At 35.3% G+C, this 27582-nt stretch overlaps 1 long non-coding RNA gene across 1 annotated transcript in view; it reads left to right on the top strand.

Moving 5' to 3' along the window:
- Positions 1–20615, top strand: part of LOC134530219 (uncharacterized) — a 77285-nt gene extending 56670 nt beyond the window's left edge. Inside the window, exon 4 of the long non-coding RNA XR_010074792.1 lies at positions 20249–20615. This is a non-coding gene — a long non-coding RNA (uncharacterized LOC134530219). The remainder of the gene's footprint in view (positions 1–20248) is intronic.
- The last annotated feature ends 6967 nt before the right edge of the window (positions 20616–27582 follow it).

Here is a 27582-nt window from a genome sequence, read left to right as displayed (position 1 = left end):
AAAGCTGCTCTTATTCCGGAATCCTCTTGAAATACAGCTTCTTACATCTGCAACATATTCGTGTACCAGTACTAATGATTGAAGCTAAAAGTAATGATAATATTACATTGAAACAAAATTATATTTTAGAATTAAAGCAAATCCATTTTTAAAATATTTAATGTTTAGCAAAGCAATATTTCAACAATGTAAATGGCTGTAGTGCAAAAATATTTTTATTACATAGTTTTATATATTATGTTTCCTGAAAACATTGTGATTTGAAGTTAGATGGTATTACGTAGTATTATACACCATCGATATAAATATTAGTTCACATAACCTATAAACTTACCGACAGTCGGATCCAATTCTCTGCCACTGTCAGTTACATAACTGATTCACTTTGTTCGGGTGGTTATTATCACATTCCTTTTATATAACATCTTTTCTTAGAAATTAGGTATGTTTTCTTTGAAACGAAATTTCACAATTACAGAAATTTTTCGGCTGCTCAAATTCTTAAAACCAAACATGAGCACATATAACAAGACAATTGTAATGAGAGTGCCTTAAGAAAACTATAGGTGTTGCCCTGTTACATTTATAGCATGAACCACTTGAATACAGAACTTATATTGTTTACACAATATATATAATTTTTTTTGCAAAAACATGAGCTAAAGACAGACGTACAGACAGGAAGACGATCTCATTAGCGTGTTTTCCTTTTAAAAAATACGCTAAAATAATTAGTTTTTATATTTAAAGTAGTAGTTACTTAAATAAGTATTTAACCAGCATAACCGATAAATAACATACATTTTTAAAACATATAGTCATATATCGTGCATTTCTTTAAATTTTGAAATGTGTAAGTACAAACTATCCGCTATTAAATTTTTCAAGTCAATAAAATAGTAATAATACAATATAAAATCTAAAAATTGAAGTAGCAATAAATGGCAGTTTTAATTTTTGGTATATTATTCTCAGCATTTCTTCTTACGGATGAAAGGCAAAACCATTTCTTTCCTGTCTAGTGTATGTATGTGTTTAAGTGTATGTATGTGTTTAAGTGTATGTATGTGTTTAAGTGTATGTGTGTTTGTACCCACATATAACCGACTTTGATGACATTTCATATAAGTGAGTGGGAAGCTTTAAAATAAACCGAATCAGTCAACGTGTAGACTCCCCGTCGAAATCCTCCTCCTGTACACAAACTCATATGATTAAAACACTTTTAATTTTTCAGTGATGTCCGCTGTCTTCTTATGATACAGGGTTTTATAACTTCGATGTTAATTACAACCTCGACGATGCATTAAACAGTGTGCTGTTTTATTCATACTAGGAATTGTATCTACCGATTCCTCTAATAAAATAAAGAACATTTTTAATATTCATGGGCGTTACGTGCCATTAACAACAAATTTCAGTTGCTGCGTAGTAATTATTTTAAGGAATGCCGGGAAGTAACTGCAGTTGATAGTATCATCCTTCTTGATTGTGATATTAACGGCTTCAGAACGTTATCACTCATAGGTAGCAACTATAAGGTTCAATCGATTTTAGTATTAGTGATTATAAACAAGACAGTAAAGACGAACCAAAAAAAAAAAAAGAGTTTTCGAGTCTTCCAGTATTCGCCAACGATGTGTAGACATATAACTTGGTTACGAGCAGATTCATGTGTTCCCATGTTGTTCATTTGGCAAATAAATTTATAACACGAAACTCGGACATTTAATTTAACGTAGAATACTTCGAAATAATGCAGAGCATAATAAATATACCGATAATAAAAAGATTTGCTCTTCAATCAAAAATAATTCTGGACGTGAATCACACACGTACTTTCAGCGCCAACCCCTAGAATTCGCTACATTAATCGTAAACACTGCTTGCCATCATCACGCGCAGATAGAAGCACGAAACAACTGGAAATTTTAAAATATTAGAAACAGCTCCGATAAAAGCGAAAACGACTTGAAATATACTATTAAAATACTGTCAATTTAGTTAAAAATCAATAAAAAATTAATACCATAAAGTTTCCGCACACGTCAGAAGTTATACTTATATGGAAGTACTAAAATATTAACCTGAAACATTTGAAAACATATATTATAACACTAAGTATATGTTTGCATTTTTTGTTTTTGCTTAAACGAATGAAATTAGTCTGTAACTACTTCCTACAAACAAACCTGAACCTAATTGAGCTGATTTAACATTACTGTATAATAAGTATAATGCTATTTAAAAAAATCAATAAAATCATCTGCCGAGATTTAAACCACGCCCCGTTATGTTAACAAGCGCGCGTTTTACCGTTGTGCTACTATGCCTGCTGGGAATTAAAAAGGAGAATATACATTATAATTTGTAATGTCAGTTTTCATATGTATTTTAAAACGTAAGATTACTTTTTACTGTGACTATTTTGTTTACAAAATATATTTCAGGGTAGTTTCACTATCATAAAGTTACATGTGGCACACCAATATGTTTGGTATGTTTGGTATGTTCCCTAATATTTACGAAAGTTTCTATTTACCGGTAATGTTGCTACATGTGAATCCACAATTTTCTTTACACACTTCCGTTCATCGACTTCCGCTCCATTTTCACGAAATTACTCCTACTAAATGCCGTTTACCGGAGCTAAGATGTTCACACATCGAAAAAATCGCCTCCATTTAACAACATCAGACAAAAAAACTTATTTTTAAGACCACTCACAGTTCGGAGATTAAGGAGCAAAACAACTGATAGCTATGCAACCGTTTTGGTACACAACAAAACTAAAAAAACTTAAGTTCAACAGTTGAAACATTATTGTAATTGTTTCTAAGCCAATGAAATGCTAATGCAGTTAAAGTAAATAACATTTTTTCAACATTTCCTATCACAACTTTTTATGGAATCACAATAATTGTTCCAAGTGACGTCTTTCAACATAACCTCTTAGCAAGGACTTCCATGTCCAACGAAACACGCCAAGTGTGTTTCAAACAACGACACTGGCATCTGTGATGTTCAGCAAAGTCGAAGAACGCAAATGTGACACAACGGTGGGCCTACGTGTAGATACATAAACACGCATATAGTCACTTTAGTAAAAATTAGGGGACATATTAATCGTATTGGTGTGCCAAATGAAACTTTATGATAGCGAAACTACCCTGGAATATATTTTGTAAACTAAAATATTCAAAGTAAAAAGTAATCTGAATTTTTAAAATACCTAATAAAACTGCCATTACAATATTATAACATATTCCCCTTACTATTTCCTAACGACTTTGGTAGCGTAGCTTTGTAAGTTTGAGGGACTATGCTCAAATTTAGTTAGCGGGAACACTTTTTTTAAAACTTTTTAATGACATTATAACAAAATAATATTATATAATAATGTTCCATCAGCTCAATAGGGTTCAGGTTTATTTGTTGTAAGAATTTACATATTGATTTAAGTCGTTTAGGCAAAAGCAAATACACAAACACTTACTTAGTGGTACAATATATATTTTAAAATGTTTCAGGTTAATATTTGATTAATTATATAGAAGTTTAACTTATAACTTGCGCGGAAACTTTATATATTAACTGTTAAATGAATTTCAACAAGCTGGACAGTATTTTAATTATATTCCTTGTCGAAAATAAAGTCCAAAGCCGGGCTTTAAATTTTTTTTGTTAAATATTAAATGTTGAAGGAGCAGAATAAGGTTAAGGTTTGTTTGTAGGAATTATTTACGGACTCATTTCTGTCGTTTAAGAAAAAGTAATTATACATACATATACTTATAGCTATAAAAAGTGTTAAAAAATGTTTAAGATTAATTCTGTTTTAATGTATCTGTTAGTCTGCAGCTTTTATTTTGAAAAAAATATTGAAAGATAACGCACTTGTTCGTAATAATTTAGAGAACCAATTTTTTTTTAAATAGGCCTATCTTTGACGCAATGTTCGTCCCAACACAATTTTCTTGGCTAGTAAATTAAAGGTATTTTCATGGTTGCTGTTATATTTTGTTATGAATATTCAAGTATACAAAATGTATTCCAGGATAATTTCACTACTATAAAGTAACTTTGGCTCACCAATACGCATAGTATATCCCCCGATGTTCACGAAACATGCACGGGTGCATGTTGTCCAAAGTGGGTCCGACATCTCGACTTCGCCTCGTGGCTATAGCAGTTTCTTGCATGCATTCGTATTGGACTTTTAACATGTCAAATTTCTGTTGTGTAATGCGCGCTTATTTCATTGCATTTCTGGTGCATAATAAATGTTTTCGTATATTTATCACGCTCAAAGTTATTATACGGTATTCTTCATTAAATTTCACCCTCAAAGCACCTAAAGTAATGTAACTTTAATACTATAGAGAGTGCTAATACCGGTCTAGGGGGAAATGACACAAATGTTCAGCGTTGAGACATTTACATGCGACGCGTTCGATAGTCCTGTTGTTCGGCGAGCAGAATTGTAGTCTTGCTCAATTCCGTATCCCGGGAGGTGCAACACTAGCGAGACAAGTGCTAAGAAGCGTAAATACTGCTTTATTTTCAAGATTTCTTTGACAAACATAAACACTGTACATGTTCTATGGTTCCTACATCTTGGTATTTGGAGTACAGTTGTACTAATAAACGTCTGACGCTCTAGGAAAATAAAATAATATGAAATTACACACTGGCAATATTAAGGTTTTACAATACTTATTTTAAAAGGCCTTTACTTAAAATGTTACAAACAATATTCTGACACCAAAACAAAGGCCACACAATATTATATTTCAGTTCAACTGGACGTTAGACAAAGATTATCATTAAAAAAAAACTACGACTGCAATTAATTCATAACCATCTAAACATATTATTTGACAGACCGAGCTGTGTTATTATTTCCCACAAAGTCAATCCCTTACAAACAATATTACAAAATGACTCTCATTTTATTTCTTGCAATCTGAGAAAATTATTCTTAAATTGAACGTTTATTAGTGGAAGATTATCTATCTAATTTGAGCACTAATAATGTTATCAATAATTTATAAATCTTTCCCTCATGGCATATATGACTTTAAGCATACACGCGCTCGAAATACTGCGTCTAAATACGAAGTCACTCTACTTCGATTCTGACGTCACACGCGGGACTTGTTAGCGAGTCCTCGCAGCGACTGGAGCCCTCGGTCGCCTGAACTCGTGCAGCGATGGTCTCGCTGTCTCCGCCCCGCTCGCCCCTGATGCGTGCCGAGGCGGACACCGCCAGTCCTCGCTCCGGATCTCGGCTGACGACTCGTTCGACGATCTTCGGGATGGCGAGCAAACTCGCGACCGCACAATCTCCCACTATACGACGTAAATAACACTGTTCAGGACGCTCGTGTTCAGTATAGCAACAAAAATAACTCTTAGAGTAGCGATCCTGTCCTTTGTTCACTAGTCTGGTCGTATAGAGCATAATAAAATATTTTAGCTGCCCGTACCTCAAGTCTGCCGAACTTTATTTAAATGACTGCCTTAAACTTTAATGTTATTTATTTCGATAACGACGTACATGTAGATTATAATTATAGTAAACGTCACAGAGTCCTGTAGCGACAAACTTCACTACTTACGAAATTCCGACTCTGTTTCCCAGGCTTATTTGTTACCAAGGTTCCAACATTCAGTCATACTGCACATGTCCCTTGTAGGCGTAGCTAACACGACTCCCACACTGACGTTACTCGTTACCTCTTCGATATCCATGTATTCGCTCCAGGTTCTACACTCGTCCTCGGCGAAGAAGGGATAAGCCCGTGTTGCAAATAAAATTTTTATCTTACCAGACGAAGAAAGGTTATGTCCAGCGGAATTCTCGACGCAGCGTCATGTTCCTTGGCAGCGGTCGGACGGCAGTCGGTGCTGTGTGAAGCCAGCTTCTCCAAGACGGCGTCGCTGCAGCAGCTGGTGTCCAGGCAGTAGGCACACTCTCCTCCTATTTACACCAGCAAGCCTTGTAACGAACATTTCTTTCTGGAATTTTCCTTACTGCAGTCGCCACATGGTCACGAGGTGATGACATCAGGCCCAACTCAGGCAGCCAACTTCTGAACGTGACGGCGGCGGCGGGCCCGCGCGAACGATATTAAAAGGCGGGTGGACCGCCACCAGGCGGCAAAGCTCGGTTCACACCCAAATTTCTTACACAAACATCTATGCAGTACGTTACAGACGTAACAATAGTTAGGTTTTAAAAGGGGAAACATTTTACGGTTTTTCCCTAAAATTCATACTTTTTGTATATTTATCAGGCTCTGCATTATTTTAACGAATTCTGCGTTAAATTTTGTGTCCCCAGTTTCGTATTATAATTTTAATTGCAACGTGAGAAAAAAATGGATTTGCTGTTTACTATTGTTATATGTTTACACATCACTAGCGACTACTGAAAGACTAGCTCATGTTTTTTTTTCTCACGTGCAAATTACTGATGGAATTTTTTGCTGAGCATTTTCTTATATCTGAAATACCTGCATTTTTTCTTTTGAAAAGTGAAAATTCTTGACAAAATTTTACTTGCAACTAGTGTTGCCACTTAAGAAATGTGAATGACTCATTCTCTTGTATTTTTTAATTTTTTAAAATATTATTTTAGCAACATTTTGGCGAGCTGCTGTGCTGCGGCGCAAATGCTTTGCGCTAGAGAACATTCTAGCGTCCGGCGCACGCATTGCCATACATAATTGATCTAATGGTCGGCAGCAAGACGCAACACGTAGCGCCGCTTCTACAGGACCAGCGCCCTGGTTCTGCCTGGCGTTGCTGCCGAGGAGTCATTGTCCGGGCCAAATGTCATGCAGGTTGATAGCGCATGGAGTTTACAAAAATTTTTTGTTTGTAGAGAGAAAGCCGAGGAAAATTTCAAAGTTATATGTCAGCTCTTTTTTTTTTATATAGCTTGGCAATTGCTGCAGCTCATTGTTCGACATTTAAAATGACGTAAAGGTTTCTCTTTTATTCAAACGGCTCTGCGTCCCTTTCGGGGAATACCAACTCAATTCACGATACACGGTTTTGAACTTTTTTTTCTCGCGATCTTTCACAGGAAACATTGACTGACACATTGGGAGAAACTGTTTGTACTTAATAGAAATTATTTTTCTAACAAAAAGTAATGTTATTACCTTGAATAAATTTCCCCTCTGAGTTCTTCTAAATTCATTTAAATTAATGTAATATTTAGTGGATTAATATATATTAAATAAAAGCATATCATATTTAATAATGTGCTTAGTATACATATATTAGTCAAAAATATTATCATACAAAAATTTATATAGATATGCTAAACATATTATTATATTAAATATGTTTAAAGTGCATATTTATAAAGTATTCTTTAAACTGGATTTTGCAAGACTTCGTTGGTTTTCTCCGTGTGTTCCTGACTAACCCTGACAATATTTTGTTAGTATTCTCTGAGTGCTTCTGGTTTTTTCTGGAAAGACTGCTGTTGGTGTTCTCCACGTACTTCTGGTGATTCCTAAGAATAAAATCCTTCCATACATTTTATTTTGATATGTAACATGCAATTGTATTTAGAGTTTCGTTTAGCTGGTGAATTCCTATAAACAAATTAAAAGTAATAATATTTCAATAAGATGTAATTTAAAAGTTTATTACTCAGACAATTTATATATTAATTAAAGCTGAGAAACACTATACTGTAAGACGATTCCCCTTCACCTTGAGATCTAGCGAAGCCCTCTTTCACTTGCGACCGTGAGAGAACATCTCGCATCCCACGTAGAAAATAAATTATATTTACCTCAACAAAACATTTGGCGACATATCTTTTTTGAAACGCAGAACTAATATGCCATGAATATTTCAAAATGAAAGTTATCTCTCGCTGATAAATTAATGAAATTTATATTTAAGCATCTGTTTGTATTTAGAACTCTCAGTATGCATCTGACCACATATGCCGAAGCTGATTTGGATTCTGGATTATTGCCCACAGCTGTATCGAAAGGTCACCGTTGTAGTTATGCAGCAAGGAATTTACCGTGAGAAAAAAATGCTACAGATCTTGAGTGGACTGTTTGTATTTTACGTCCTTGCCAAAAACCAGTGTCAGATATCCTTTGTTCGAAGATATTCCTTGAATAAACATAGAAATATTTGTACAACCAAACTGAACAATGACAACGAGGACAAATATACTACATCAAGGAAGTGGAATGAGGATAAAATATTAAACTAATAGAATCTCTAAGAGTGTGAAAATGATGATGCTAGCAAATCTATTCCAGATCTCATTACTGATTTGGAATTGAAAACTTATGAAGGAAGTAGCATCTTCATTGGAAATGAAAAATAATTACCCTGAATTATATTTGTCCCTGTAAAAATGAGAACAATTTAGAACGACCTGAAACTGACAAGTTCCAATACTGTGATGAATAACCTGAAAATTACAAGATATTAGACTGTGATAAAGCACCTGAAGCTCACAATATCGATAACTTTGGTGAAGAGCTGAGACAGAAACGATGGAAACGTCGCGTTAGAATAAATTATTCTGATCAAGCTTGTGATGGCCAAAGGGACGATGACGCTTTAAAAAAGACTATGAGGTCGGCGCGGCGTTAAAACAGAAGACCACAGACATCTTAAAAATATTAATAACATACCTGTAAGGAATATTACAGCAGCAGAAGAGATTCATTACACGACATAGGAAGACATTGTCGACAGGTTAACACTTCTACTTACTTGGCTTAGTTCAGGAAACTATTCACACAGTCTTCTTACTCAAAAAACTGAGAGAAGCTGGTTACATACAATAATGCCTTCTTTTACCCGCATGTGTATAAGAGTGAAAAATAATTATATTTTAGATTTCAAAAATAACTGTTTTATTTCTCGTACTCTAATGTCTAAGACTGAGTTTTCGTAATACTAATTCTATTTTACACATTTAAAAATCTTCACCAATGATTAACAAAATTGAGAGTAATAATAAATTCATTCCAGCAATAAGAGCAAGTTCTAACAGAATACATATGAAATCAGTTGGAGACAATTGATGTTGGAGAAAATGGAGCAGTTGGAGCCAAGTGGAGTTGGCACCAAGTGCAGTTGGAACAATTTGAGCCAAATGCAGTTGAAGCAATTGTAGCAGTTGAAATAATTTGAGCAGTTGGAACAATTGGAGCAGTTAGAACAATTGGAGCAATTGCAGCCAAATGATTTTAAAAAAATTGGAGCAATTGAAGATATTGTAGCAGATTGGAGCAATTGGAGATATTGTAGCAGATTGGAGCAATTGAAGCAGTTGGAGCTAATGTAGCCAGTTGGAGCTATTGTAGCAGTTGGAGCGGTTTTAGAATTTGCAGCCAGTTTAATGGAATTGGAGCATTTTGATCTATTGGAGCTGTTTGAGCTATTTTAGCAATTAAAACATTGTAGCCAGTTGGAACAATTAAAGCAGTTTTAGATATTGTAGCCAGGTGGTGATATTGTAGAAGTTGGAACAGGTGGAGCAGTTGGATTAGTTTGAGCAGTTGGAGCAATTGGCGCAGTTGGAGCAATTTGAGCAGTTGGAGCAATTGGGGCAGTTTAGCAACTGGAGCAGATCGAGCAACTGGCGCAGTTGGCGCTATTGTAGCCAGTTGGAACAATTGGAGATGTTTGATTTATTGTAGCCAGTTCTAGAGATTGCAGCAGTTTGAGCGATTGAAGCAGTTTTAGATATTATATTCTGATGGCAAAATGGAGCAGTTGGAGTCAGTTAGAGGTATTGTAGACAAAGCTATTGTCACCAGTTGGAGCAATTTGAGCATTAGGAGCTATTGTATACAGTTGGAGCGATTGAGCAATTTCAGCAGTTAGATATATTGTACACAGTTGGATGTAATTGAAGCAGTTGGAGCTATTGTAGCTAATTGGAGTTATTGTATCCTTTGGAGCATTTGAAGAAGTGGAGCTTTTGTAGCCAGTTTGAGCATTCTAAGCAATTGAAGCCATTGGAGCAATTGAAGCTATTGTAGCCAGTTGGATCAATTGGATCGGTTGGAGCTATTGTAGACAGTTGGAGTAGTTGAAGCGGTTGGAGCTATTGTACCCAGTTGGATAAAAATTCAGTTGAAGCAATCGGTGCAGTTGTAGCCACGTTCAGTATGAGCCACGTGTAGATGGAGATAGTTGAGAGCTTGATCCTATCGTATCCTTTAGTATTTTAGTAAACGTATCCTAGCGATTATATCCTACCGAGAAGAATGTTCGTCCAAAAATGCGCCCTTTTCGTTAAATGTGTATTAGATTACTAAAATTTGTATTGTATTCTGGTACTAGAAATTATTTTACATAATACATTTTAATGGTTAAAAAATTGTTTATTCTTTATATTTTTTGTACTGTATTTATGGCGAAACATCAAATTGAATTGATTTTTATTAATAGTTGTTTTACCTAAAATAAATTTTTGCATCAGTCAAGTGTAGAATCAAGGACAGAATTCGATGAAGGAATTAATGAGTAAATTTTTGAATTATTGTTTAAATATTTCCTAATTTAAAGGTTAATAATTACTGATTTTCAAGATGGTGGCCAAGATGCTCGGCCAATGGTGGATGTAAAAAATATTGACTGTATGGTAATAAATACTACTACTGCACTTCAGCAGGTAAACAATGAACTAATATGTAGGCAGCAAACTCTAGCAGACGAAAACCACATGGCGACTAAAATGGCTGACAAGATGTCAACCGTGACAGTAGTTGATTGTCTTGTCATAAATACTACCACTGTATTCTAGCGGGTAAATAATAAACTAATATTAAGGCAGCGAACATTAGCAGACGAAAATAAGATGGCGGATCCAAGATGTATGCCATGACGTTATAACAGTTAAAGTAATATATGCCTTGGATTTAGTGGTGGGAGTTCAGTGCTGGTAGCCTCCATGGAGGAAGGAGTTAGTAGCCATTTTTTGTCCTTACCGGGTTTTAACCGAGGATCCATGATGTGAGTTTTTGATAAAAAATTTATTAAAATGGTAATTGAATAATTTTTTATAAATTCAAAATTTTCAATTATTTGGGTAATAATTACGGATTTTCAAGATGGCGTACATGACATCATTACTCAAAATGGCGGGAAAAAAATTGCAGACGTGATGTTAGAATCGAAAAATGTTGTTTTGACGTCATATAATTTGGTGACCCCAAGCAGACAAAAAAAGAAATAGCAGACGTGATGTCAGAATCTAAAAAAAATCTGTGATGTCATTTAAGATGGTGGCCTCCAGCAGATGGAAATAAGATTGCTGCCTTGATGTAATAATCCAAAATGGCGGAAGGTATTACCATAACTAAAACTGCAATGATCGTGAGTTGAAAACTAAATTTAAGGATGGTGGATTCAAGATGACGAAATCCAAAATGGCGGACGAGGTTAAGGCCAAAAGTCAAATTTCTACTTCTTAGTATACGTCAAGGTCAAAAGTCTTGGTTAAAGGTCAATGTCAGATGTTAATGTCAAATGTCAAGGTTAAAGTCATGGGTTAAGGTCAAAGTCGCCCGTAATGACTGTTGTGTCGTCGTAATGGCTGATGTAATATATTACTCGATATTAGTCGCAAAAGGTCAGTCTGTAGAGGAAGGAACCGTCACTATTTTTTGCCCTTACTGGGTTCGAACCGAGGACTCCAATACGTCAGTGCTTTTTACACGCTTTATATTAGCTTCAACTGTATGTTTGTTTGTATGTTTGTATGTATGTTTGTATGTTTGTAACCGACTTTTTTGGGTGCGATTTTGACCCACTTTAAACGGCTAGATTTCATTCAAACTTTGTAGATTTATAGAGGACCGATGACAATACACTAATTTGATAAGATTATTCCATTATTCAATTTGCAAAATAAGATTTTTGTCAATTTATATAATTTCACAAGAAAGAGTTCGCACATGAGCAAAATGTTTTTCTTTACAATGTGCGAACTCTTTTCTTTCAGTTTGTCTTTGGCGCGATATAAACAAAGCCTACTAAATATTGTGACATTTAATTAAATGAAAAGTGATAATGGGTTATGTTTATTGTGAGCAATATACTTTCTTGAAGAGAATATTATCTATATTTGTAAAAATATGAAGGAAAAAACCGGAAATAAGGGCTTTAAATGTTGTTTCTTTTGTTAAATAGAGAAACACAATTACGTCTTTGTTTCAATTTACCAATTAACCAAGAGTGAAATATTATTATAAAAGAACATTTTCTGCAAATATTTCACGAAACATGGAAAAATTTAAGTTTGATTTTGCTGTGAAACCAACAGCAGATGGGAAACCAAACACCATTATGCATAACCTCAATAGCTACACCTGATGTGCAGATTTTTGAAATTCCACTCGAACACCAACCTGCAAATCTACACCAAGCAGCTACAAATACTCCAAACTATGCCAAGGTCAGTAACTCGTTAAATAAAAGACATCAAACACGGAAAATATGGATAAGTTTGACAAATGATTTATCAGAAATATATTTGGATAGAGAGCAAAACTTACAGTTTAAGTATTTTTACCTGGAAGAAATTGAGGAAATAATTTTTAAAATAAGCTTAAAACAATAATGAATGAAAAATACTAGTATTATTGTGAAAAAGGCGTGGGGCCATTTGTATCATATTTATCGTACATTGAGCGCCCGACGGTAGAGCAGCCGACATGTCATCGGAAGGCTCTGGGTTCGAATCCCAGTCCGGTATATCCGAATTTTTCTCACATATTGTATACACTCTCATTGAGCAGGTCATTTCCTCATCCTTTATCAATCCTTATCCTTCCCAAAATTACTGTTACGTAAATGTGGAACGCTTCACGTAATAATTATCAGTAACTCCCATCCTTTCCTGCTTCACAGCATAAATTTCGTACAGTATGTAAGACTGGTCGATATCACTTGTTCGTCAATAACCTTATACCATTAAGTCACACTGTATATATTGATAACGTTAAAATTTTTGAATGGCTTCTAAAATCGAGATTTGACTATCAATACAGCTGTACACATTAATAATTTGTAAAATAATTACAGTTACTTATAGTTATCACGGAATTAATAGTAGATTAGAACAAATAACAGTTAAAAAAAATTTAAAAAACACGCTTTTATAAATAAACAAAACTAAAAAGTAAAAAATAAATAAGAGTTTAAAAAAACTAAAAAACACACTTTTATAGAAAATACAACTAAAAAATAGAAAATAAATTTTAATAAATTTAATTTAAAAATAGTGTAAAATAAAAAAATGTATTTTATTTAAAAAAAGCGTGGGGTGCTTTTTAAGATATTATCAAAATGATAATCCTTCTACTCATATCAGTCAGTAAAATAATTATAACTATTGACACCATGCACCCCCCGGTTTTTTTAAATAAAATACTTTTTTTTTATTTTACACTATTTTTAAATTGAATTTATTAAAATTTATTTTCTATTTTTTAGTTGTATTTTCTATAAAAGCGTGTTTTTTAGTTTTTTAAAACTCTTATTTATTATTAAAATTGTATTAAGATTGTAATAAAATATGTTTTTATGATTTAAAAAAAATCTTGATTTTCTACTTTAATAATAACACATGGCAGCCATGACATAATCCTAATGATCAAGATCATGACCTAAGCGGCTTAGGGCGACTTATCGATAAGGACTTTAAGCTATTTTTTAGGAATTTTCAAGCCATCGTCATATTTAAGGGACAAAATGGAAAACTTTACCGAGTAAAGAGTATTTTTTCCTCTAAACAGGGACATTTTTATTTTTCAGATTTTTTTTTTTAGATTTCTTGGCGGAAATTTATTCCTAAAAACTGGAGATTTTGTGTCATTTTAAAAAATGTTTGGGCCAAATTTGTTAAATTTTGAGTCTTTTTTGACAAATTTTGAATTCAAGGTCAAATGTCAAGACTATCTAAGATATCCGCTGTGACGTCATAATCCAATATGGCGGGTGGACACAGCTTCAGAACCGCGAATCAGTCCCCGGAAAAACCAACCTAATACTACAAATTGCAACAAAGATTATAAATAACGAGAATATATGTTAGCAAAGGTTGTTCAAATACTACTTTTTTAATGATGTCGTTAAAATGTTTTTAAACTTGCATATTTTATAAGCCATTCACCAATTTAGCCATTTATTTAGAGTATAAAAAATTTACAGCAGTATTGCGAGGCTTAATGCTTATACTCAATTTTCCTGAGCCTACCAATCGTAATATTAAAAATAAATAAATAAATATGTGTTAACAAAGAAAACAGTAAACTTGCATGCTTTATTATGACTATTTAAAAAAAGTGGTAAATATCACCTGCGGTTAGCTACAGATTAAATTTATAAGTGTGGTGTTTAAACGCCCTATACTAAATATAAAATTTTCCTGGAATATTAGTACGCACGTACATTCTACATATTGCTCACACACACGCAAGAGGAACGAGGCGGTTATGGAGCTGAAAACTATAGGGGATTACGTTCTTTTCAATATTTTTTAATCAATGAAACGAATTTTGGCAAATATTGGTTAAAAATACTTTTGTTTTATTACAAACAATAACACAATATGTCCATAAATGGGCTACCATCATATTTAAGTAAGTAAACTTAAAGTTTATAAAGAATTTAAACTATTTATCATATTTTTATTACGTATTTTAAGTTATTTAAAGCTACATGAATTAATGAAGTAATTTTAGTTAATCGTTGGTCAGCATTTTTGAACCATAAGAACCAAACAAATTATAATTGACATTCACTATGTATTTTGACATGAACTTTATGACAACACATCTCGATGTAGCTAGGGACATTACATAACTCAAATTAAGTATTCACATTAAGTATTCAAATTAAGTATTCATAAATCACATCATGTTTACAAAATGAAACATAGTTTACGACTTACTGTGCAAACTTTCCAACACAGACTTGACTTCACTCATTCACTGTACCCATATTGCCACACTTATCATAGTCATACACATGTATCATTTCGGGGTTGCGGCCTTGTGGTTGAAATGCAAAACGTTAATACGATACTTTTTCCATACTTAATATTAATAACACACGAATATATTTACTTCCAGAAGGGAGGTTATATGACAGGTATTCTCCCAAAGCAAAAACAAAATGCCTGCAAGGCTGTCGCAAGAAGGCAATGGTTACGTAAGCATTTTTGGAACATTTGTACAAAAAAAACACTTGGTAAGTAACTTATCAATACTTTATTTATAAGTTACCGTAATTTTTTTATATAATTTATATAATTCAGAATTATATTATCTCTTCTAGTGACAAATAATTAATTTTAAATCAATACTCTTTATTTAATTAAACTTTTCAAGATTATTTTAAATTTTTTTTTTCCTAAAATGAATTTTAGGGTAGGAAACATTTCGTGTAGCTTCTGACTAAAATGCCAACGAACAGGAAAATATGGTATTGTATTGTGTATTATTGGGTCTGTGTATAAGGTTAGTTGTTAGAGAAGAAACACAGCCTGGGCACACCTTACTGGGAAACTCCTGTTTCTCTTCAGTACAAGTCATGCGGAGAGCAAACCAAAGCTCGCAAAGAAGCAGGTTGACGGAAGTGAAATGAAGACGACACACGAGAAGCTCCTGTAAGACAAATGTGGTCTCACGGCGAGAGGAAGGATGGGAAAGGAGCGCAGAACAAGATGGCGCCGCATGTGCTCGTAGAAGCAACAAGTGAGCAGCCACTTAGCTCGACGAGGAAGAGGGGGGGGGGAAGTTGATAAAACACTTGGATCGCGGCCAAGACGCAGCAACAGGCCTCAGCAACTGGGGGAGAGGGGGGGGGGGGAGGGCCGCCTCGGCTGTTCGCAATAAAAAATGAGGCCGAAAAAAGATTTAAACGCAGCACGAAAGAACCCATGGTTATACACTGGCCAGGGGACTTAAATGTCTCTCCCAACAAGAACGGCATTTAATACTTTGCCCTTGAAATAATGTCACAGAGCAATATTTTGATAATTTTCTCTAATATATTTGAAATGTATACACATATACAGAAAATATCATGATAAAATGTTTTACAATATGTACTTTTTAAAAACAAGACAGCTGCTCATTATAAAGCTAAGACCAATTTATGAAGCGTTAACTGTAATAATACGTCACCTGTACCATTGTGTTCGTGAGATCATTTTGCAGTTTAAGTGACATAAATATGGGAACTTTTTGAGATGATAAATATTTATCTTTTGAAAACACAGTAAAACACATAGGCCGCAACCAGGGGGGTTGGGACGGGGAGAAGGGAAACTCCTCCGGCCCAATAATTAGATGTTTTTTTAATTTAGTCCCCTTAATAATTTACCCGGAAAACTTATTTGAAGCATCTATCGAATGAAATAAAACTAAGCGAACAAAATGTGTGGTACTGATGGCGGCCCGTTCAGCGGGCTCGGCCGCCTCGGGCGTGTGACGTCGGACGAAGCTGAGCTGCGACTGAAGGAGTCGCGGCTTGTCCGCCGAGGGGTCGGGCGGTGTGCCCCGGAGCTAGCTCGGAGGGCGACTAGCAGCAGGAGCAGTCCGCCGCTCCTCATGGCCGCACCAGCGCTGCGAGGGCCGGGGGCGGGTCGTCTGCTCCGGGGGATCGCGGGGAGGCGCCTGGTTCGCTGCCGAGTCAGCGTGTCACGCGAGAGGGCGGGGCGGACGGGGTTCGTCGCCAGGAGGCAAGGAAGTACCACAAGCTCGAGCGCCCCGAAGATGTCGTATTTTATAAAGATCATATAAAAAAAACCAACAGAAGCCTTTTAACTTTTAGGAACTATCATTTTTGTATCATAACATAATTTTAGGGGGGCGGGGGGGGGGGGTGGTCTTTAGGTTTTTTGTTCATGGTGTATTATAATTAACTAGCTGCCCGACCCAGCTTCGCACGGCTATACTAATGGAAACAAATTAAGCCACATCTCCCATTTACAGTAATGGTAAATAAAAAAAAGATTCAGTGAAAATTTATTACAATGCTGTATAATGTACCGGAGAGAAAATGAATAGCACCGATGGTTCCCAACTCGTGCACGCAACGTACAACTGATGTACCCGTACTTCGCTACGGCAGTCTACAGGCAGATCACTCTTGCGCCGCTCATTATACATGCTCCTTGTGGGTACGCCACTGCCGCGCGATGCCCGTTGCCATGGAGACGCAGAAGGCATGAACAATGCAAAATCCTGTTCTAATGCAGACAAAGTACACACTGTTGCCTGGTTTTAACCACCCATGGGATCTAATTTTCGGAAAATATCATCCTGCGTAACATAAGGAACATTACTGTGAAGTTTCAAGTCTGTAAAATATATATACTTGAAAAAAAGGGCAAATTTTGATATTTAAAGTACCCGCAAAATTTTAACGGTGATGAGGACTGCACTAACAATGAAATAGTCGTTGCCATAGAGACGAATGAAGTATTATAAAAGCAACAGTCCTACCAAAAACTGGAAATTTTGATATATTACGCCCCCGAAACTCCCCTTGGGATCGGATTTCCGCAGAATCCGTTCTTAGTGAGCGTCTACATCACAAAATGAGTAACTATGCTAAATTTCAAGTCAATCGGGTGTATAGTTTTAGAGATCTCGTGATGAGTGAGTCAGTGAGTGGTATTTCGCTTATATATATATATATATATATATATATATATATATATATATATATACACTAGCTGCAGTACCCGGCGTTGCCCAGGCTGAACACAGGGTGAAGGGGACCTTTTTCGAAATCAGACGTAGTTAGTAATTGTCTACTTAATTAGAATGTCAAGTGTGCAAAATAATTTATATCACTTTCAGATCCCGACAGACGTTGTTCTGCCAGTGTATAGTTATTTACCTGTATATATCTAAATTTTGGTGGTCTGTATGTAGTCTAGACTCTATAAATCACTATAGAAAAAAGCTTAAAAATAAGAGATTACTAATATTGAAATGATTCCATTATCTAGCTAATTCTCGGCATGCATTGCAATGCCTCATTCAGTTTTGTTTTGTAATATGTTTCAAGTAGTTACACATAGGTATACAAATCATCTATCCATCTCTCTAAATAAATATTTATCTCTATCTACATATATATCTGTGTAAGTATCTCTTTATATATACATATATATAACTCCCACTATCTCTATCTCTTCTATATATCTCTATACATCTATATATCTCTTTATCTAACCCAATTCATTCTCTATACCTCGCTCTATCTCATCTTATCTCTCTGTCTCTCTCTATCTCACTCTATATATATCACTCTATCTCTGTCTCTCTTTTATATTTAAATAAATTGTGTCATGCGTGCGCACTTGAAATAAACACATTTTTTGAAACGATTTGTACTCCAACTATTGCAAAATAGTTATACCGTCTCAGAAACCTTCACGGGCATGCGCATAACAACTCACCAAAATTTCATCGCAATCGGATGAATGGTATATAGGAACGCATACGGCACAAACAAACGAAAATTAATGACATGACAAACGCATCAAACGATGGTGCGTTTAATTCAAGGCAACTAACTCTATCTATTAACGAAGTTAAGAAGAAAACTGTTTGAGCGCCTTTATTTTGCTAGCTGCTGCGAGCTCCACTAAGCGGGCAGGTCTCACCAAGGAGAAAAATATGAATTTACCAGACCTTACTATGTGTATGATCATGTGGCAGACATAGAGAAATGACACTCACTCACTATTTGTATGTCTATGACCTATGATTTTTTCTGTTATAAAATGAAAATATCACTTTTACACTCCCTTAGGGATGGAATTTCATATTAATATGTGGTTTATGTGTTAATCCAGATAATGAGCTCTCTGTAGGCGGGGAAGGTTGATCAAGTGTTAATTGATCAGCTATCGACCGGGGTTGAAAAATATAAAATTCTATTAAAAATTAGGGGTTGGTGATAGAAGGGTGAAAATTTAGTGTTGTATTAATTTATAATGCCACATTATAAGAAAAATAAAATAAAAATTTTTGTCCAAAAAATAAAAATAAATAATGTTAGGGGTTGACAACCCTTATCACTTAGGGGTATGAAAAATAGATAGTAGCCGATTCTCAGACCACTGAATATGCATACAAAATTTCACTAATATCGGTCAAGCCGTTTCGGAGGAGTATGGTAACTAACACTGTGACACGAGAATTTTATAATATTATATATATATATATATATATATATATATATATATATATATATATATACACACACACACAAGTCCTTGTCAGAATTGTAACGGGAGAGGAAAATTATTGATGGTCCGAAAAATGAAAATTAATTAAAAATAATAAAAATAATTCTAGTAAAAGAAAAAAAACAAATTAAACGCACACAGAGAAAAAATAGTTTAGGTTTGCGATTTAAAGTGATAAAAAGTATTTAAATACTAATTGAACACTTATGAGGGTACTGATTGCTTCGTTGTTAATATCACACGGGTGTTTTTTTACTAGTATGGGAAAATTAAGAATGATAAGGCATCTAGTGCGTGGCAACAATGTTAATAGGCAATAGGAAATAAACTTCTAGCGCCTGCGGCATTTTCAACACACACTTCGTACGTGTACTGCATGTTGTATCTAACCCCCTCCAACACATTTGATTCTAAATTGGACTTTTAGTAATGATCCCTAATGTTATTGATAATATAATATAGCCTATAGCCTTCCTCGATAAATGTACTATCCAACAATGAAATAATTTTTCAAATCGGACCAGTGGTTCCTGAGATTAGCGCGTTCAAACAAACAAACAAACAAACTCTTCAGTTTTATAATATTAGTATAGATGAGAATATCGCAAATGGAGGGAAACCGTTGTACAGTAATATTCTTTCGGTTAAAATATAGAGCAAATCAAAAAAAGATCTTATTATTCGTTCATTGCTCGCGTCTCTGCAATATTTTTAGTAACTATGACATGCCTTCGTCTGTTAAATGAAACTGGGACATTTCTGTTAAGGCTGTTCAGGACATAACATATATATCAATATATATCACTGTGACTTCAGAATATTTAGGGCAGAGTGGCGACAGTTTGAGTATGTACGATAGTGATTATTTTAATTAAAAAAAAGGATATTGTTAAGTCACAGTTAGGAGGGCTTGGTGTAAAATTTTGGCGCTAGTGTGTCTCTAAGTAATATGAAACCTGTTCGCAGTGACCTCTGGGACACAGAAGCCCAGTAAGGCTGAGTCAGGCCGGGGTCGAACTCAGCCCGGAGGAAGGCATAGAGTCGTGATGGGCCAGGGTGCGGGAGATAACTCGCGGCGATGAGAACCCGTGACGTAATGGCATCTCTGGTGAGTTTCTTCCAGCACCTGAATTATACACAATACAGTCACATCCATTACGAACAAAATACTATACCTAAAAAGTGTAGACTGAGATCACGCATTTAAATTTTAATTGACTTAACATAAAATTTTGATTTTAGAAATAGCCACGAGAAATATACGGTGTTCATAAAAGAATGACCCAGTTTCAATGGTACATTATCATTAAAGTTTTATTTAGATTATTTGCAAAAAATCGTACATAAAATTGTAGGTAAACTAACCTAGTTATTCTTACAAATGTTAAATATGTGCACCTTTAGTTATACGGCACACATCCAACCTAAAGTCCAATTCTTCCCACACTTTGGTTAACAGGTCCAGAATAATGTAAGCAATAGCCTCTTCAATCCCGTGTCTCAACTCTGACAAATCATTAGGTAGTGGCGGAACTTAGACAAAATATTATCTCCCGCCTGCCAACTACTCAAATTATTGTGCAAATGATTGCTGTAACCTGAGGTGTCAATGATGGTCCACATGTCACAAAAATGATATAACACAAAACGTCTTCTGTAAACTGTTGTTAACATAGCATCATCAATAAACTTATTTTACTTGAATTAATGTATTTTACATAAGTAATATACAGGAAAACTTCTAATTTGAAACAAAAAAAGACGTCATATTTGCTTCGAAATATTTTATTTCGCAAGGTTAATTTACAGCTCAATATCGTAAACCAACACATTTGTAAAATATAAAGATTACGCTGCTAAAGTTTCAACAGCAAAACACTTCAATCAAAGATGTTGCCCCACTTGTAAAGATTTCAATGATGATACTTGTCAACGCGACTAATTTTTAACACCCATAACAACAATACTTTTACTTTATTATTTAAAATTAAGTTGGTACTCAACCAATGACAAAGGAAGTAAATATTAATCGAAACGCTTATGTAAGTTATTGAAGTGTTTAAAATTAACTTCTTACACGATTTTTGCGTTTAAAGTTTGCGTTACTTTCTAACGCTGCCGTGGAGGGGGGAAAGAGAGAGAGATATTGCCGGTGAGTGATTGCTCGATGTTGCGATACACGAATATTGCTCGATGGCGCGTGGTTACTGATGGCAGCAACAGCGTATGATTTCATATATTTCAAATACTTTTGTAAAATTTTACACACTTTCTCATACTTTTGCATACTTTTGCCTACTTTCGCATACTTTCCAAACTCGTAATTCGTAATTCTTAGCTTTCAGCTCTGAGGTTGAATCCGGTGTTAGCATTTAAATTGAGGCAATATGTATTGACATTTCCAATAGAGTTAATAATATTATTTTTAGATATAAAAAATCCATTGATTAATTCTTAGATTCTATTGAAGACATGAGTAGAAACAAGTATAAGTCAATTTTAAACGCATGATTGCGAGTGTTTCAAATATTAGAGTAACCGAAATATTTCCTATTACTCTGGCGACCACGCACGAATGTGTACTTTAGAATTTAAAACTGAGAAGGCAATCTTCACAAATTCACATATTGCCATGATAATATATACCAAAGTACTTTGCATTTTCTCTGTACACACACATAAGTGGAACTGTAAATAATCATCGGAGGAACAGTGCATGACTTGGTAAACACACCTACTGAGTTCAGATAGCTAACAGAGTTACATGCGGGCTTAGTTGGCGACGAGCACAGCATTAAAATTAACTGCCATATATCGGCATTAGGTACAACTTCCTGTGTCCATTGATTATGATATGCCCACTCACGGAATTTTTAATTTGATTGCATTTATACTTTAGCAACCGTATTTATAATATCACTCCAGTACTATTATAATTTTATTTTTATTAATTATTTGCATGCAAAATAAAAGTTAATTTTTTGTTACGCCAAGTAAGTATAACTACTAACGCATGTACGTAAGTACACGCACCCATTTCTTAAAAATTATTTAATTTCTTTTGATTAGATGAGTTTCAACAAAATGATTGGTACATCATTGAAATAACACTTCACACCTATGAGTGATAAAATGTTTACACTCCATAAAAAAGTATTTAACATTCAAAATATAAACATCGAAATAATTATTTCTCATTGACTTTGAAGTATGTTTTTAAGTTCACAAATATGAAAACTAATTTCAACTATGGGAATATAAATTTTTAATTTGTAAATTTCCAAAGCTTTTTAAAATTTATCAAAATTACTTTATTTGCCATTACGAGGCGATTTAGTTGTACGTTGTAATGAATAGTAATAAAAATATTTGTTCCTGATCATCTGATGGCTACAGCATTTAATACATATATTTTTGTAGGCCAATAAAATAACATTTCATTATGCTAAGGTAAGTTTAAAATAAATTATACATATATGTCTTTTGCATCTCTGATACATTAATTCATGTTTTCACTTTCTTGATTGAAAGCAAACCAATTTTGAAATAGATTTTTATAAATGTAAATAAAGGAAAATTTTTCAAACTGAAACATAAAAGTTCGTTATAAAAAGTTTCGCCTGGTTGTATATGTGAATGGTGACTGTAAAAATATACATTTTTATCTAAAACATTTTCCTTAAATAATTGTTGATAAGATGAGCCATTGCTGCAGGGAGTTGAAAAGATTTTCGTACCACGTACACTATCAAATTATTTCTAATTTATTGTAAAAAACAATAATTATTATATACAACTTTTGTCTGAAATAATTTTTTGTATGTCCTATCATAACTGCAAAGAGCGGAAAAAGAGGTTTGAATGACAAAAAAAACAAAAAAAAAAAACAACTCCGTTAGTATGCACACTATCAAATCCGTTCATTTTTTTTTTGTAATCCCTGCAAATATTACCTAAAACATTTGTCTGAAACAATTTCTGATACAACCAACCACTGCAAAGGATGGATAAAAATGTATTTAATTACCAAAATAAATTCAAAGCCTCTTTGAGTAAGGACAACAAATCTGTTCAAATTGTTTGTAAATATTATAATTTTTATCGAAAACTTGTGTCTGAAACAATTTTTGATAATACAAACAATTATTGCACGGGGTTAAAAAAAAACCTGAGGTTGGAATAAGAAAATAATTTAACTTCACTACCATGTAAGATATCGAATCCACTTTTTTTTTTACCTTCAAAATATTGTCTAAACCTTTTGTTCAAATAAATTTGTATCTAACAAACTGAGGCCACTTGTGGCGGCCTCAGTCGTCTTGGTTATTACTATTACCTTTATTTTGCGTAAAGTTTATTTTAAGATGAGTTAATTTTTTCAATAACATTATTTATGTGTTTATATTATTTAATGGTGTATGTTATTATTTATTTATTGTAACTTTTTAATCGTATACCTTTTTTATTTTACGTTAAGTACCCTTATTATGGAGTGGGACTTGCAAGAAATAACCAGAACGATCTAGCGGAGTGAGGGGTGGTAGTAGAGGAGGGGGGTGACGTCAGCTGACGTGACAAGGGGAGGCGACGGCCAGCGTTTTGCAGCGCGGGAGTGTGTGTTTGACCGCCGGCCACGGAACTACTCGGGGGAGAGTAGAATTTGCTTCCCAGCGATGAGTAACTGGTGTTACGTTACGAGAATAAGATTGAATATGACGGTAACGCCACGACACCTTGGGCGAAGCAACATAAGTGGTGGTATACGAGAACGCGATATTTGGGGGCCTAGTGCACGGGCCACCGATACAGCGCGATGCAAGAGGCGCTAAAAAGTGAGTGGGGCTTACACCCGACCCCGGCAGTCACCAACTACAGAGGTATTCTTCAGTAACAAGTAAGTGCGAGAACTGGATTTTGTACTTTTTGCCCGGCTGGTATAACTTATGGAAGACGTGTTTGAAAGACAGAGTGCGGCGACGGGAATTGCTGGTTGAATTTATCTAGACTGAAGGACGTCACTATTTCGTTTTCCCCCTCCCTCCTCCGTAATAGACTGTGTGGGACTTTGGAATATAATTAAGTTTAGTGTAAGAGTGTCTGTATACAAATGTCGCTACGTGTGTTGAATTCAATTATAGCAATTTAAATGATATCTCGAATTAACCTTTTAGATCCCTTTACCCTATTACAGTACTCAATTTTGAGCATCTTATTTTTGGTAATTCATTATTATAACTATCACAATAGGTTATGCAGGACTGTCGGTAAATTTAGCATGCTAATGATTTATTTTGCGCACTGGCCAAATGTTACACCAGTCGATGCGCGTCTGTTGAATTTAATTTTACTACAATTTCAATATCAGCATGGCAGTGGTGACGCGTATACGGGACTGGCGTGGCGAGTGCGGACGTGTGCAACTACCCCGGTATAAGGGGGGTTGGCCACACAACCAATATAATTTTTCGTATGAATCCAAAATTTATCTAAATCTTTGGCTGAAACAATATTTGATGAAACGAATTATTACCGTAATAAAAGGAGTTGAAATTAAAAAAATTAAACTTTCTTAGTATCAATTCTATTCGAATTTATTCTAAACCATCTTAATCATATTTTAAACCTTGGTGCAAAGCAAATTTTTATACGGCCACGATTAGTGAAAGAGATGAAAAAAAAGTGTTTAAAGGTCAAAAATATTGAATAATTACCTTATTTGGAATAATATTAAATTCGTTCTAAGCTATTCAATGTTGGATGCATTGAGTTAAAACATTCATAATATTTTTGCTGCATTGAAAATAAGAAATTGTTTAATCGATAATTTTGTAATATTGAAGATCATAAATATGTTATGTAAATAAAATTATTAAAATGTTCCATAATTTTGTAGAAGTTTCCAAAATAATTCCATGAGAGATAAGTACTTCGAAATCTAACTGCGTCTGCGAGCTGTGCCGAAAGGGATTATTTATAATATTAATTATATTTAAATTACATCGCTAACTTCTTATTTGGTTCATATCACGAACTGATACACATGTGGTTTATAACGTAGCACCGGTACGATAAACACCGACCGAAATGTAGGTTCACATTCAAATGTTACTGTATATACCGTCAGCACGTCATGAATGGTCGGATTTGGACGAAAAATGTTGGGTTTGTAATAACGCAGCTTTTCCCTGCAGAAATATCCACGACATTCGATGTTCACCGGGTCTTGTATCGCAATACGTGTGTTCATAATCAGCCTGCTGGGTCCTCTGGATCTAGCACCCACTCGCCCCGCGAGTACTACTTACTCGCCCGGCGAGCGCAGCTCCAGGCGCTCACTGGAGACAGGTGGCCCGGCCCACGACGGCTGCTGGTCGGTGATAGTGTGTCTGGAAACTCTACTTCTAGGTCTCTCTCAGCACTTGGTCTTTCACTCGTCCAGGGCGCAGCGGTGGCCTCTACTCGCCCGGGCGTCGCCTCGGCAGTGCTCCGCAGCACGCAGCAGGACGTACAGGGCTCGTGCCGACTCTGGCGGCCTCAAGGTCCCACTACCCTTAGGGTGGACAGCTGTATTTATACACGACTGACCTCTATGAAGTCATAGTTCACGTCTCACCGCGCAGTTAATAGCGGCTGGCCGACTGGAACCAAGCCTTCATTAAATTGGGCCAGTATTTCCACCTCTAGTACCCGTTCTGACAGGGTGTAGGCTACGTCCCGTTACAACGCCAAGTCATACTTAAAACAAATGTTACATAGATTAGGCTGTTTCCGAAAATCATTATGAATGTTTTGTTTTCCGAGACAAAAAAAACACGCAAACTTTAAGTGTATGAAGTGCACATCATAAACTTATGATTTAAGTAAATAAAACCATCTCAATATTCTTGAAATCAAGTATGCAGATCCTATGAATTGTTCGTTTATCCATGAATAATATATGGACATGCTTTTCCTTTTAATGTAAGTATTTATTTACAAAGTTGATATATTTTATTTTTTAAGTTACTATTTGTTAATTATTTTAATTTTAAATTTTATAAAATATTTAGAGTATAGTAACCAAACCAACGAAATTATACATTTATTAAAGTTATGACATAAATTTGAGAAACAAATTTAACTAACAATAACATTTTTGTATAAAGTTTTTATAATGCAATAATTAATTATATTGTATTAAAAATAAAACTTTTTACTTCAAAGACGAGGTTTGAACCATGTTTGAACCGTGTTCCAAACCCACTCAATTAGCTGTTGCGTTACAGAAACAAATATATAAGTTAGTTGAGACTTCATGATAACATAGATAAAAATAGCTAGTAAACTCTGGTATTTTTGAAGTTAAGATTTTGTCATTTTGAGACAGTTAAAGTTTACAAAATATAATCCAGGAAATTGTAACTATTTAACAAAGTTTCATTTGACACACAATAATATTTTTTTGAACGTCCCACGATGTTCACAAAACTGCGTGCATTTACGGGTGCATGCTGTCACACGCACGAGTCCGCCATCTTGAAGACTTTGAATTGTGGATATAGCAACAAAGAAGAAAGCTATTTCCCAGCATTCAACAGTAGTGGTACCGCCGTATAGTCGGCAGCCATCTGAGGCTACGACAAGTAGAAGGCAGTCTTGTATGTCGCCTATCCCTGTATTAGGTATCTGAGAATACGGATATTGTCGGAAGGCGAGTGGTGGTGAGCGAGAGTCACGAAGAGACGAGGTTATAGCATTTGAGAATCGCATCCCAGGTAGCGCTGGGAGCGAGAGCTCGCCGGCGGCCGCCGTGAAAATAACGCGGCCGCAAAGAACAAACATTACTGTGCTGTAGCTTCAAGTTTTGATATGGAAGCCAAACAAACAGCGGGGGAAACAAAGGCCGGCCAATCTCTCTGATAGCGAGCGCCCTCTCCCCCCCCCCCCCACGTGCACGGGACCAAAGAGGACATAAATCCAGAAAGCCTGTTACCCAGGGGCCAAAGAGGGCGAGCCCCGGAGACCCACCTGTGCGCCCGGTGTCTTTGTAACTGCAAGTGGCGCGGGCAGCCGGCCCCTGGGCAATATGCCCCTCCCCCCCTAAGCCTCGCGAGGCCCAGCCAGACTGCGACCTCCACTGCCGTCAGCTCTGCTGGGACAGACCTCCGGGCAACAGAACACTGTCTCCAGTGGCCTCCCTTTTTGGAGACCGAACTATAAGCGCGTTCCTTCAACTGCACAGACTAGCACAACTAACGCATGAACACACAGACTATCAAGTTAGAAACAGCTGGTTTAGATGGCTAACTGATTAAAGTTTT

Source organism: Bacillus rossius, chromosome 1 (genome assembly GCF_032445375.1).
Source record: "Bacillus rossius redtenbacheri isolate Brsri chromosome 1, Brsri_v3, whole genome shotgun sequence".
Lineage (NCBI taxonomy): Eukaryota > Metazoa > Arthropoda > Insecta > Phasmatodea > Bacillidae > Bacillus > Bacillus rossius.
This window is presented reverse-complemented; position numbering and strand designations above follow the sequence as displayed.